This window comes from Rutidosis leptorrhynchoides, chromosome 3 (assembly GCF_046630445.1).
Source record: "Rutidosis leptorrhynchoides isolate AG116_Rl617_1_P2 chromosome 3, CSIRO_AGI_Rlap_v1, whole genome shotgun sequence".
Classification (NCBI taxonomy): domain Eukaryota; kingdom Viridiplantae; phylum Streptophyta; class Magnoliopsida; order Asterales; family Asteraceae; genus Rutidosis; species Rutidosis leptorrhynchoides.
This window is the reverse complement of record NC_092335.1, coordinates 546,622,801-546,635,940: the sequence shown is the minus strand read 5'-3', so window position 1 is coordinate 546,635,940 and position 13,140 is coordinate 546,622,801.

Here is a 13,140-nt window from a genome sequence, read left to right as displayed (position 1 = left end):
TTCTTATTGTCGATATCCTTTGGCCACAAGACGTGCCTTGTTTCGAACCACAATTCCATCAGAATCTTTCTTGTTCTTGAAAATCCACTTTACCCCTATTGGTCGTTGACCCGTTGGTCTTGGAACTAATCGCCATACTTTCAATCGTTCAAATTGATTGATCTCGTCTTGCATTGCAACTACCCAGTATGGATCTAGTAAAGCTTGAGCAACCGTTGTTGGTTCAATCTTACTAAGAAAGGCTGTGAATAGACACATATTCTGAGTAGCCCTTTGAGTTGACACTGGAGCAGATGCGTCACCAATAATAAGATCTATTGGATGACTTTTAGTCCATCAGGTGTGTGGAAGAGGTTGTACATCAGTGGTATCCATTGAAACATCAACCGTTGTTGACGTTGAGCCTTGATCCGCTGGATCTGATGTAACATTATCTAATGGATTCAATAGAGTTTCTGGAGAAACAGCTGGAGTTGTATCAACTGATGAATCTTGAATTGGTTCAAGATTATCAGTAACAGGAGGTTGGAGGGAGGATGAAGAAGCAACAGGTGAATCAGTTGGTGTTGAATCTTCATCAAAAAGACTTTGAAGAGTCTCCACAGTAGTTGACTGTGATGGTGTAACCGGTATGGCTTGAACATTTGAATCCCGTTGAGGAGTATAAAGACTATCAAACAAGATATCCAGTTCCTCTGATGTAACCGTAGGAACACCCTTCTTCGAGAAAATTGAGTTTTGCGCGGAAGAAGTAATAGCCAGGTTAGGATCGGGTTTTGAACTGAGTTGTTCAAAAGCCATTCCCGAAAATTCATCGAACTTGACGTTAATGCTCTCTTTAATCATCTTTGTCCGCTTATGATAAACACGATAAGCAACTTTGTTCGAGGAATAACCAAGAAATATGGCCTGATCGCCATGAGGATCAAACTTTTCGAGGCTGTCAAAATCGTTAAGCACATATCATATACAACCAAAAACACGGAAATATTTGACATTCGGGCGTCTACCATATAATAACTCATATGGAGTTTTATCAAAACGTTTGTTTACAATACAACGATTTTAGGTATAGCATGCAGTTGAAATGGCCTCCCCCCACATTTTTGGAGGTAATTTGGAGTAGGCAAGCATCGTTCGTGCTGCTTCGCACAACGTACGATTACGTCGTTCGACTACTCCATTTTGTTGGGGGGTCCAAGCAGCAGAGAACTGATGTTAAATGCCTTTGTCTTTCAAATAACTATCAAGCGGGTCATTCTTAAATTCCGTCCCATTATCAGTTCTGATGCTCTTAACATGTTTGTTAAAAGAGCGTTGAATCTTTTTAATGAATTCAATGATAATGGCGGGGGTTTCTGACTTAGTTCGCAAAAGAAAAATCCATGTAAACCGGGTATAGTCATCAACAATGACAAGCACATATTTCTTGCCACCGAGGCTAGAAATACGCATGGGTCCACATAAGTCCATATGCAATAATTGCAAAGACGATGAAGTACTGGGGTTTTGCTTAAGCGGATGATTAGTCCGTTTCAGCTTACCCATCGCACATGATGGACACACATGATGCTTATCATATTGAAAGGTTGGAATACCATCAACTAAATCTTTAGAGAGTAGTCGATTGATACCCTTGTAATTCAGGTGTGACATCCGATGATGCCATAACCATGAATTTTCTTTGGTAGAACGAGTGCCCAAACACATGGTTGCATGTGATGGTGCATCATTGAGGTCAATAGTATATAGTGAAGCACAACGTTTACCAACAAGAAGATCATTCCCTCCGGTGGATTGCACTGAGCATTGTCGACGTTCAAACAAAACTTTGAGATCTCCATCGCAGAATTGGCTCACATTAAATAAACTGCACCCCAAACCTTCAACATATGAAACCCGTTTGATTGTTATGCCATTTTGCACAAAATCTCCGTAACCCATTATTGTTGCAATCTCATCATTTCCGAATGTAACCGTTCCTAGGAATTTGTCAATGACGTTTACAAGAAAGGATTTATCGCCCATCATGTGTCGAGAACAACCGGAATCGATATACCAAACACAGACGTCGAAACCCTGTAAATTTGAATTTCCTAGAGTTTAGGTACCCAAAGTTTTTTGGGTCCTTTTTGGTTAGTACCAACAATAAACTTTGGATTAACAACAAACTTTGGATCAATGATGAAATAATCACGTAAAGCATCATGTAGTTTAGACAATAAAGCATCATTTAAAACCACATTACATGAAGCATCATACGCAATATCAATCTTTACATCGTTATCAGAAGTCTTAACACACAATTTATTCCAAGTAGATGTTTTGTTCACAGACGAAAATTGAAAAACATGAGATGATTTCCTAGGCCGACTAGCAGATTGCTTTGGTTTGGTTGCTACTTTCTTAGTCGTGGACTTAGGAACCCATACAGATTTGTAATTCATGTTTGGATTATGACCTGTGATACGAAAAACACCTTTGTTAGTTAGACGTCCAAACTTTTCAGTTGACACATGAGATGACTGATTTTGCAGAATTTCCGATTTGATTGTACGTTCTTTTGCATCATACTCACTTAAATCAGGTTTAGAACTTGTGTGTGTTGTGGACTTAACTGATTTCTTTAAAAGACTCTCTTTTGAAGTTTTTGTCATAGGAATCATAGGAATCTTTTCAGTTAACACAGAACCATTTGGAGAATGAACCTTTTTAACAATATACTGAGTTGTAGAAACAACTTTCGAACCATGATTGCCAAATTGAGAACGTAGAGGATTTTTAAGAATAGTAATGGGTTTTACATCCTTAGATGTTGTTGTTCCCTTCCCCTTCTTAGTAATCCCACCAGTACATTCAAGCACATTGGTTGCAACATTAGACGTTTGCTTAAGTGTGTTAGCCTGTTTCATTTGAATTATCTTTTGTTTTAAGCTTTTAATCTCAATACATAATTCTTCAGCAGAAACTATCACTTCACCCTCCTTAAAAGCATAAGTACATTCTTTCTTAGGCAGTGAAGGCAATTTATCATACAAAGCAAGCATTTGTTCTAATGATTGGCACTTAAGTTGCAAGTCAATATTCTCCTGTTCAAGTTGAGCTACTATACGATTCAAATTACGTACAGCAGGCAAATGCAAGTAATAATCATGCAAAGGATCAAGTTGACTTTCAAAATCTATCAAAGGTTCAATGTTCAGTTCATCCTGAGGTTCTACATTATCATCTAAAGAATTTTGACCTAAAGAATCTGTCTCAAAGAAGACAGTTAGTTCATGTGCTAGGTCTGCACGGAAAACATCATCTGGACATGCAGGTAAAGTTGGTAGAATTGGTTTCACATCAAAAATTGGTTCATCAAACACCTCATTTACTGCAGTAATGCTAGAACTAGGTTTGTTAAACACTTCATTCTCAAGCATTAAAATGTATTTCTCTAGCATGAGTGTTGGGATATAAACCAGTCTACGCCTAAGCACATAATCTTCACGTTGCATGTTCTTTTCAGTTTCAACAAGATTTTTCAAGAAATCAGGATTCGATTTACCTATCTTAGCATTGATTTTTTCATACATTAAGCTAATTTGATGGTATTTCCTAGATTTACGATTTACAATAATATCATCAAAATTAGCATCAGAAGCATGTACAAAATGCGATGGTAAACCAGCTTGAAAATAATCAGAATGATATAATCCTAGAATCTTTTTGGAAGCATCTTCCAAAATTTTCGGATCTTCATAACCCAACCCCCACTTTTCACCATGAATTGTTTTTGGTCTATTCATGAAAATCATTTGTTTCGAAAGTTCCATATCCATGATAGCTTTGGATTGCTCTGTTCGATAGAGTTTTTCCTCATATCGAGCAAGTTGTGCTTTCATTTGAAAAGATTCTTTTGACAATAAAGAAATTTCAGTATTCTTTTCAATTATGGTGTTTTCCAATTGAACGATTTTCTTGTTTAGTTTTGAAAGTATGGGTTCATGTTGGTTTTTCAAATCAGAAAGATCTTTTTCTAAAAATTGAACTTTTTCTGCAAGTCATTCCGATTTTAAACGATAATCAGTTCTTTCAACTTTAATTGGATGAATTGTCTTTTTCAGATCTTCCAACTCAGTTTCCTTAGAGTTGAGTTGGAGAGTCAATTGTTGCACATCCATTTGCAATTTGGATGAGGAAGGTCTGGTCTCATTCATTTTGATTTTATCTTTTAAAACTTTGTTTTCAGATTTTAAGCCTTTGACTTCTTTTGACATTGAGACCAGATTCTTCATCAAGTCATTTTGCATTTTTATAAAATCAGGTGAGATTTCAGATGATTGTACCTCATCATCATCGGATGTTGAGTCAGAATTCTCCATTGCTTCCTTAGCTTTGATGAGCTTTGTCACCTTGCAAACATTTGCATGTTCCACCTCTGAATCTGAATCGTCAGTCCAGTTAAACCAAGTATCATCAACCGGTTTTAGCTCTCCCCCAGTTTCCACAATCTTAGCCATCAACATTTTCTTCTTGTAGTAAGCTGCGTCCTTCTTCTTAGGCATCTTGCACTCACGAGAGTAATGACCAGCTTTGCCACAATTGAAACAAATTGAATCTTCCTTCTTGGAATCATCAGCACGTTGTTGTTTAGATTGATCAGCTTTCTTGTAGTACGAGGAAGATGACGAGTTTTTGCGTTGATTGCTTGATTTGCCTTTAAACTTGTGTTTGTTCAAGGCTTTTGTGAACATGGCTGCCATCTTGACTAATTCAAGATGAGAATCATCAACATCAGAGAGATTCAAATCTTCTGAATCAGTTGATTCTTCAACAAGCACTTTCTTGGACAAGCTTTTGGAAGACGTCAATGATTTGCTCTTCTTTTTGGAAATTAGGTCAAGTGGATCGCCCGGAGAAGACTCTTTCCTTCCTTCTTGAAGTTTAGACACTTCAGGTTGGTAATGCATAAGAACTCCAACAAACTCATGAATAGTCAACTTGTCAATCTCTTTAGTAGATCGAACAATGGTTTCATAAGGAAGCCAATCAGCATTGAGCTTTTTGAGAAACTTCATGTTGACTTCAGCATTTACTTTTATGATCTTGCACCTTTTCAACTCATTGAGAACACCATTGAAATGACGATAGGTATCCTTGAGTGGTTCATCAGTTTCCTGCTTGAAATCTTCATAGAATCCCAGAGCCTTATTCAATTTAGTAACGTCTGACATGTCATAACCTTCTTGCTGTCGTTTGATCTCATCCCATATATCTTTTGTTGTTGTGTTGCTATCAACATTTTCAAACAATTCATACGGGATAGCTTGCATAACAATATTTTTGCCTCTATGTCACCCTGAGCTCTCTCACGCTTATCACCAGAAAGTTCATAGACTGGAATTGGCATACCAGTATCCGGATGATAATCAACAACTGGACCATCTCTCAGAGAATCCCAAATGTGTTTTGCTTTCTCACCCTTATAGTCTATGTACTGAGTGATACGGTGAAGCCACTGAGTGTATTTGCCATCAAACAACACTGGAGGACGGGAATCTGATCCAATGATCAAAGTATCTTGAGTAGACATCTTGAAAATGAGGTAGATTCAGTAAAGATTCTGTATTACACAAATCTAAGATGAAAAATCACAACAATCTGATCAGAATGTCAGATTCTGTAACAGATTCGGTACTGTAGCAGATTCGGTAAAGTAGCAGATTCGGTAAAGATTCTGTATATCAGATTCTGTAAAAGAAACTGATCAGAAATACAAGAGACACACCCAGATTCAGTATAGATTCGGTAATCACAAGAATTGTAGCCTGTAACCACTTAAAATAATGGATTAAGTGATACAGAAACTCAGATTCTGTATTTGATTCGGTAGTCAGATTCTGTATGAATTTGAAGTTCAAACTCAATTCAATCCTTTTGAATTAGATTCTGTAACCTTGCTGCACAAGGAAACACGTTAGTATCACACAAAATATCAAAGATACCGAAAGTATAGGATACCGAATGTCAACTGTAGCAGTTGACAATACCGAGTCTAAGTTTAAAACTTAGAAATATAACAGAATCCTTTCTCAAACCACACCAATTAGCTGCGTATAATCAAACCGAATGTGATAGAATCATAATCACACCACAATCTGCAACACTTAAGATGAATTTAAGTAATGAAGCAGACTCGGTATGACAGTTACGATACCGAGTGTTGATCAAATCTTCAAAACTTAATGAATTGAAGAAATTGAACCGTCAGAAATGTGATTTAACATCTCACGAACACAACTGAATCCTTAAATCTTCACAAAAATCCAGAATCAAGCTTGAATTAAGCAATACCGAGAGTTTTAGCCACAAACTCTAAAAATCAACTTGATTCTCCATAATTGAAGTTAAAAAGCTATAATGATGATCGAAACTCTTTCTAAAATACCTAATGCACCTTTGCTGAACTTATCACAAGAATCTGAACGTCAGATTATCAAATTCGATGATACCGAATGTGATTCAAAATACCGAGAGTAATCAGATTCTGTAATCTACAATCTCTGGATCGATATAGTGATGTAGAATCACTTCCTGGAAGCTCTGATACCAAATGATAGGTCAGATCATGTTGAGATTGAGAGAAATGATAAGATAAAGAGAGATTCGGTATGTAAGCACGAGACTCGGTATTAGAGAGAATCGGTACAATTACATTCCACAGCTTCTAGAACTCGGTTACAATGCAATGGCTATCTAATTAGGACTACTTAGGTTCCTTATATAGCCCTCTTCTAAGGAACCTTCATTAAATCTTATTTTCACATTAACACTATACAACTTCGGGGTCCTAACAGATACCATAGACACGTATACAAATATTTTGACATATCATATCGACCCATGTATATATATTATTTGGAACAACCATAGACACTCTATATGCAGTAATGTTTGAGTTAGCTATACAGGGTTGAGGTTGATTCTAAAAATATATATACTTTGAGTTGTGATCTAGCCTGAGACGTGTATACACTGGGTCGTGGATTGATTCAAGATAATATATATTGATTTATTTCTGTACATCTAACTGTGGACAACTAGTTGTAAGTTACTAACGAGGACGGCTGACTTAATAAACTCAAATCATTAAAACGTAATAAAAATATTGTAAATATATTTTGAACATACTTTGATATATATATGTACATATTTGTTATAGGTTCGTGAATCGACCAGTGGCCAAGTCTTACTTCCCGATGAAGTAAAAATCTGTGAAAGTGAGTTATAGTCCCACATTTAAAATCTAATATTTTTGGGATGAGAATACATGCAGTTTTATAAATGTTTTAGGAAATAGACACAAGTAATTGAAACTACATTATATGGGTGAATGATCGAAGCCGAATATGCCCCTTTTGCTTGGTAGCCTAAGAATTAGTAAACCGATCTACTAATTGACGCGAATCCTAAAGATAGATCTATTAGGCCTAACGAACCCCATCCAAAGTACCGGACGCTTTAGTACTTCGAATTCATTTTTTATCATGTCCGATGGATTTCCCGAAATGATAGGGGATATTCTTATATGCATCTTGTTAATGTCGGTTACCAGGTGTTCACCATATGAATGATTTTTATCTCTATGTATGGGATGTATATTGAAATATGAAATCTTGTGGTCTATTATTACGATTTGATAAATATATAGGTTAAACCTATAACTCACCAACATTTTTGTTGACGTTTAAAGCATGTTTATTCTCGGGTGATTATTAAGAGCTTCCGCTGTTGCATGCTAAAATATGGACAAGATTCGGTGTCAGCATGATTGTATAATATTGTTTAAAACTGCATTCGAGATTTACTTTGTTGTAACATATTAATATTGTAAACCAATATGTATTGGTAGTGTGTAAGTGTGATATTTTTTAGATTATCATTTCTTGATAATCTAGGTGGTGTCTTTTTAACCTTGTCGATAAAATAAAGGTTATGGTTTGTTTTAAAAACGAATGCAGTCTTTGAAAAACGTCTCATATAGAGGTCAAAACCTCGCAAAGAGATCAATTAATATGAAACGTTTATAATCGATATGAACGGGACATTTCACTGGTGTCGTAAAACTCGTTTTATTATTGGAACGTGTTAGTTTTACCAAATATAAAATGTTGTGAAAAGTGTTTAGTCTAAAAGTGTCGGGAAGTGGTAGATCTTTAAACGAAAAATGAAAATTTCGGACAGAAGCTGTTGGGGGCTTTTGCGCGCCGCGCACAGGAGGTGGCGCGCGCCGCGCACCCTACTGCCTTATATAAAAAAACAAATTGCTGTGTATTTGGTTGGATAACGGGTTGGGTCGTTACAAAACCCTAAACTCTAAACCCTAAACCCTAAACTCTATACCATAAATTCTAAAAATTAAACCCTAAACTCTAAAGCCTAAACTTTACCCTAAACCCTTAACCTTAAACACTAAACCGTAAACCATATACACTAAACCCTAAACCCTAAAGCATAAAATCTAAAATCTTAACCATGAACCCTAAATATTAAACTGTAACCATAAGCCGTAAACTCTAAATAGCAATTCCTAAACCTTAAACCATTAAATCTCAACGTTAATCCTTTTTATCCATTAAGCTTATATTAGTTGTCAAAATGAATTTAGTTTGTACCATAAGTATATATAATTAGAGATGTACAAATATATTCAAAGGATATTTAACCATAGAACATTTACGTCTCAGTCAAATACGTCTCAAGACTTTCTTATAAACAACATTCTTGGTGGTATTTGAATCATTCACATTGTCGTCCAATATGATTGGCTTTAATCCATTTTTTTGTAGTCAAAAACGCATGTCTGCAATGATTGCTTATTCATTTTATTGAAAGAAGTAAATACATATTAATAATTTTTGTAATATGATGTATATGTTACATGACAAATGTAATGTGTCATTATTATTTTCTATTTTTTGTTGTCATCACAATGTAGGATGGGAAGTATGGTGTAGGAAAATGTTGTGGCTTGAATAATTCAGATTGATAAAAATGTATTAGGTCATATGAAACACAACACCAGGTTGAATGTGTTAATGTGGGTAAAAAGTCAAATTAAAAGGTATTGAATTGGGAAAACTCATTGATTAGGTTATTAGACCAGGATATAAACTAATGAAAAGTATGGTCGACTATTCCAAGTTTTTTTTTTTTTTTTTTTTGTAATGTTGGTCATTGGTTTGTATTCGATCGTTATTGCGTAATTTTCAGAAAAAATTGCATATTTGTTAGAAAAATTGTAATATGTAACTTTTGGGTTGTAATGATAACTTTTGTATAAACATGATTTTAAATGTTTATATAACTACACTTTTTTACACTGTTAATTCAGAAGTATAAAATTGTATCTATAATTGACTAACATTGAACAGATTGTAATATATCATTACATTGACAAAAGTTTGATGAACTCTTAAACATATTACTTTAAAGAGGTAGTTGGGTAACATTGTTCTAAGTACAAAATAAGTGAGATACATCCATGTCATTAGTTTTAAGAGATACAAAATCATAGATTTAGTGGAATTAACAAAATATAGTACCAAAAGAGATGTTGACATTAGCCATTAGTCACTTAACGTCCCCGGCTCCTTTTCACGTTTGTGAGATAAAACTTTGAATTAGTGCAGTTGTAGTAAATCTCACATTCATCACCATCTTCCAGGTCATGATTCCTCTTAAATCAGTCCACTCAGCAGCCCCAATATACTTTGGTTGTTCTTTACCCATATCTTCTTTAACATCCACTTTCACTTCATTGCCTTGTAGATTAACAACGAATATGCTTTCATTTAATTAAACTCCCGCGGAATCCACTAAATATAATATGATACATGCATAACATTAGTATTTCTAATTATACATACTTTTGGTACTGACTTACAATAGTTTGTGTTATTAAAAAAACATTAAATGTAATGAAAAATTATGAAAGGAAAAAATGGTAAATGATGTAAATATCAAAATAATGTATTGAAAATTACCCAGACGTGGGCACAACGAAACGATTAAGCGAAACATTTGGCTAGATATCCTGAACACATACGATGAGCCACCAGTGTTAATTGAGTCATCTACTCGAGCACCAAAAGACGTCATACTGAATATCTGATTGTACGCCCTTATGTTATCCATGAAGCGAGTATTAGCCATCAAAGACTTCATGATCTCAGGTGGATCCGCATTGGTAGCAACTCACACACGACCTTGTTCGTAACAACTGTCGTAGCGCAGTTGCTCGCCCCGAGAACACGATCTAACTCGTTCCTTAAACCAAAAATTAGCATTGATTGCAGCTGGTGCAGGTGTAAATACAGTCTCCTAAATCTTGGTAAAATGATGAAACACCTGATATGCATACCAACATAAGTAAACTAAATAATAACAACCATCATATATCAAATATTCTAGTAGTAAGATGTTAAGCACACTATACCTTCAGCATTAAACACTCAAGCATCGTTATCAATAGGCAATCGATATACATGATTGGCAGAAGTAGATGATAGTTCTGAGCATTCATTATTAGTCATCGCCATATTGCAAAGACTTCAGTAAAAGGCAAAACGAAAAAAAAAAATATCACCATTAAAATACTGAAAATATTAAACATAAAAAAATATACCATATAAAGCAACTCATGACAGCATCTAATGATCTCGCAAACTCCAAGAAGTATTCGAAGAACCAATGGTTTCAAAGACGAATGATAAGAAAACGAACCCGCCATACAATTATGATAACTCAGCATATTTCTAACCGCAGTTTATCTCGAAAACATAGATTACCCGACAACCTTCTTTGGCGTTTCTTAGGAGGCATTATAGTATTATATAACCTAACAACAAACCACCTACAGAGACTGAGGCAAACTACCTGCCAATCTACTCTAAGCACGACTAACACACAGATAACAATAACAATGTATACTAAAATTAGCAAACGAAAATATTGTGTACCACAAAACCAAAATAACAACAAATCAACTGAAAAAAACCAAACTAATTTATTTTAACACAAAACACTGTAAATACGACACTAACTTGACAATAATGAAAACAACTCCGCGTCTAATAACCTGTTATAACAAAATAGAAAACCACACATCAATACAAAACAATTCACGGCTTAAAAAAAACGCAAATAACCAAAAAATTTAACTATGTGAAAGTGAAAACTTAACAATAAAGATAAACAAAAACAACTTAGAGTGAATCATAAGTTGCATACTTCCCTAAACATTAATTAATACATACATCAACACATATACTCAGCAATTTACTAACATTCACATTTGTATATCTTCAATCAGCTTAAAAATCAGGTAAACTATATATGTATATATACGCATATGCTAAGTTGTAGCTGTAGAAATATAGGTTTGAATTTATTATCACGAACGACTACAATAGAAAACACGAAAAAGGAAAATAGTAAATGAAAACAAAATAAACAAACACTCCGTATAAGGGAAAATGGAAACATGAACTTACGTGAGAATAGCAAAAGCAATAACCGCAGAAGAAAAGCCACCACACACGGAGCGCGAGATTTAGCTGTAGCATGCAAAACCAATTAATAAATTAACTTAACGATGATGATGATAATAATAATAAACTAACGGATAACTAAAAAGCACATACCAAAGGCTTTAGTTAACATTTTGAAGAAAACCATTCGTCGAACACTTCAGATGTGGGTCATATTCCATATATCATATCTCATGATTGCAGCTAAAAATTGAAAACAACGTACCTCACAGATTGCAGCTTCAACTTGTATTTGTGCTTCTACATCAAAAGGATCAACATAAAGTAGTGCCTGTTTTTGTCAAAACGATAAATTAGTATAGAGAAAGCTCAAATCCAACATCATTTGTTTTTGCAAGGAGTAATATTTGTATTATAAAATCGTTTTTCACATACAGTGGTTTGCTTGCCGTTAATCATGGCTTGTTTGTCGTTAATCTTTAGTGGTTATAAAAAGACTTATAGTTTTTAAGTAATAAAACACAGATAAAATATACCTAGAAAATGAAGTATTTGAATCCATCATCACTAAATCGCCATCAACGACACCTAAACCACTCAAAGTCTCAGCATTTCTCATATTTTTTCCGTTAAAAGGAAGTTGCTGTTGTTGTTGTTGTAGTGGTCCCCGACTCTATTTAACATAAAAAATATAAAAACTATCAATAGTAATTATATTTTTTTAGGTAAATTAGTATCAATTTTTTTAAACCCTTTTATCGACCTTTTAAATAGAGGTTTTCTGAAATGTCCCGTTCATATCGATTATAAACGTTTCATATTAATTGATTTCGTTGCGAGGTTTTGACCTCTATATGAGACGTTTTTCAAAGATTGCATTCGATTTTAAAACAAACCATAACCTTTATTTTATCGATAAAGGTTTAAAAATATTATGACAATTATCAAATAATGATAATCTAAAATATAACGTTTTCACACGATTATTACATAATGGTTTACAATAATATTACACATCAATTTAAATCTTCGAATGCAGTTTTTAAACAATATTATACAAGCATGCTGACTCCAACTCTTGTCCATAAATTAGCATGCAACAGCGGAAGCTCTTAATAATCACCTGAGAATAAACATGTTTTAAACGTCAACAAAAATGTTGGTGAGTTATAGGTTTAACCTAAATATTTATCAAATCGTAATAATAGACTACAAGATTTCATATTTTCATTTTTCATAAACATCATCCCATACATAGAGATAAAATCATTCATATGGTGAACACCTGGTAACCGACATTAACAAGATGCATATAGAATATCCCCATCATTCCGGGACTCCCTTCGGACATGATAAAATCGAAGTACTAAAGCAGTTCAAATTCTCTGACTGGGGCTTGTTAGTGCCCATAGATCTATCTTTAGGATTCGCGTCAATTAGGGTGTCTGTTCCCTAATTCTTAGATTACCAGACTAAAAAGGGGCATATTCGGTTTAATAAATTCAACCATAGAATGTAGTTTCACGTACTTGTGTCTATCTTGTAAAACATTTATAAAACTGCATGTATTCTCATCCCAAAAATATTAGATTTTAAAAGTGAG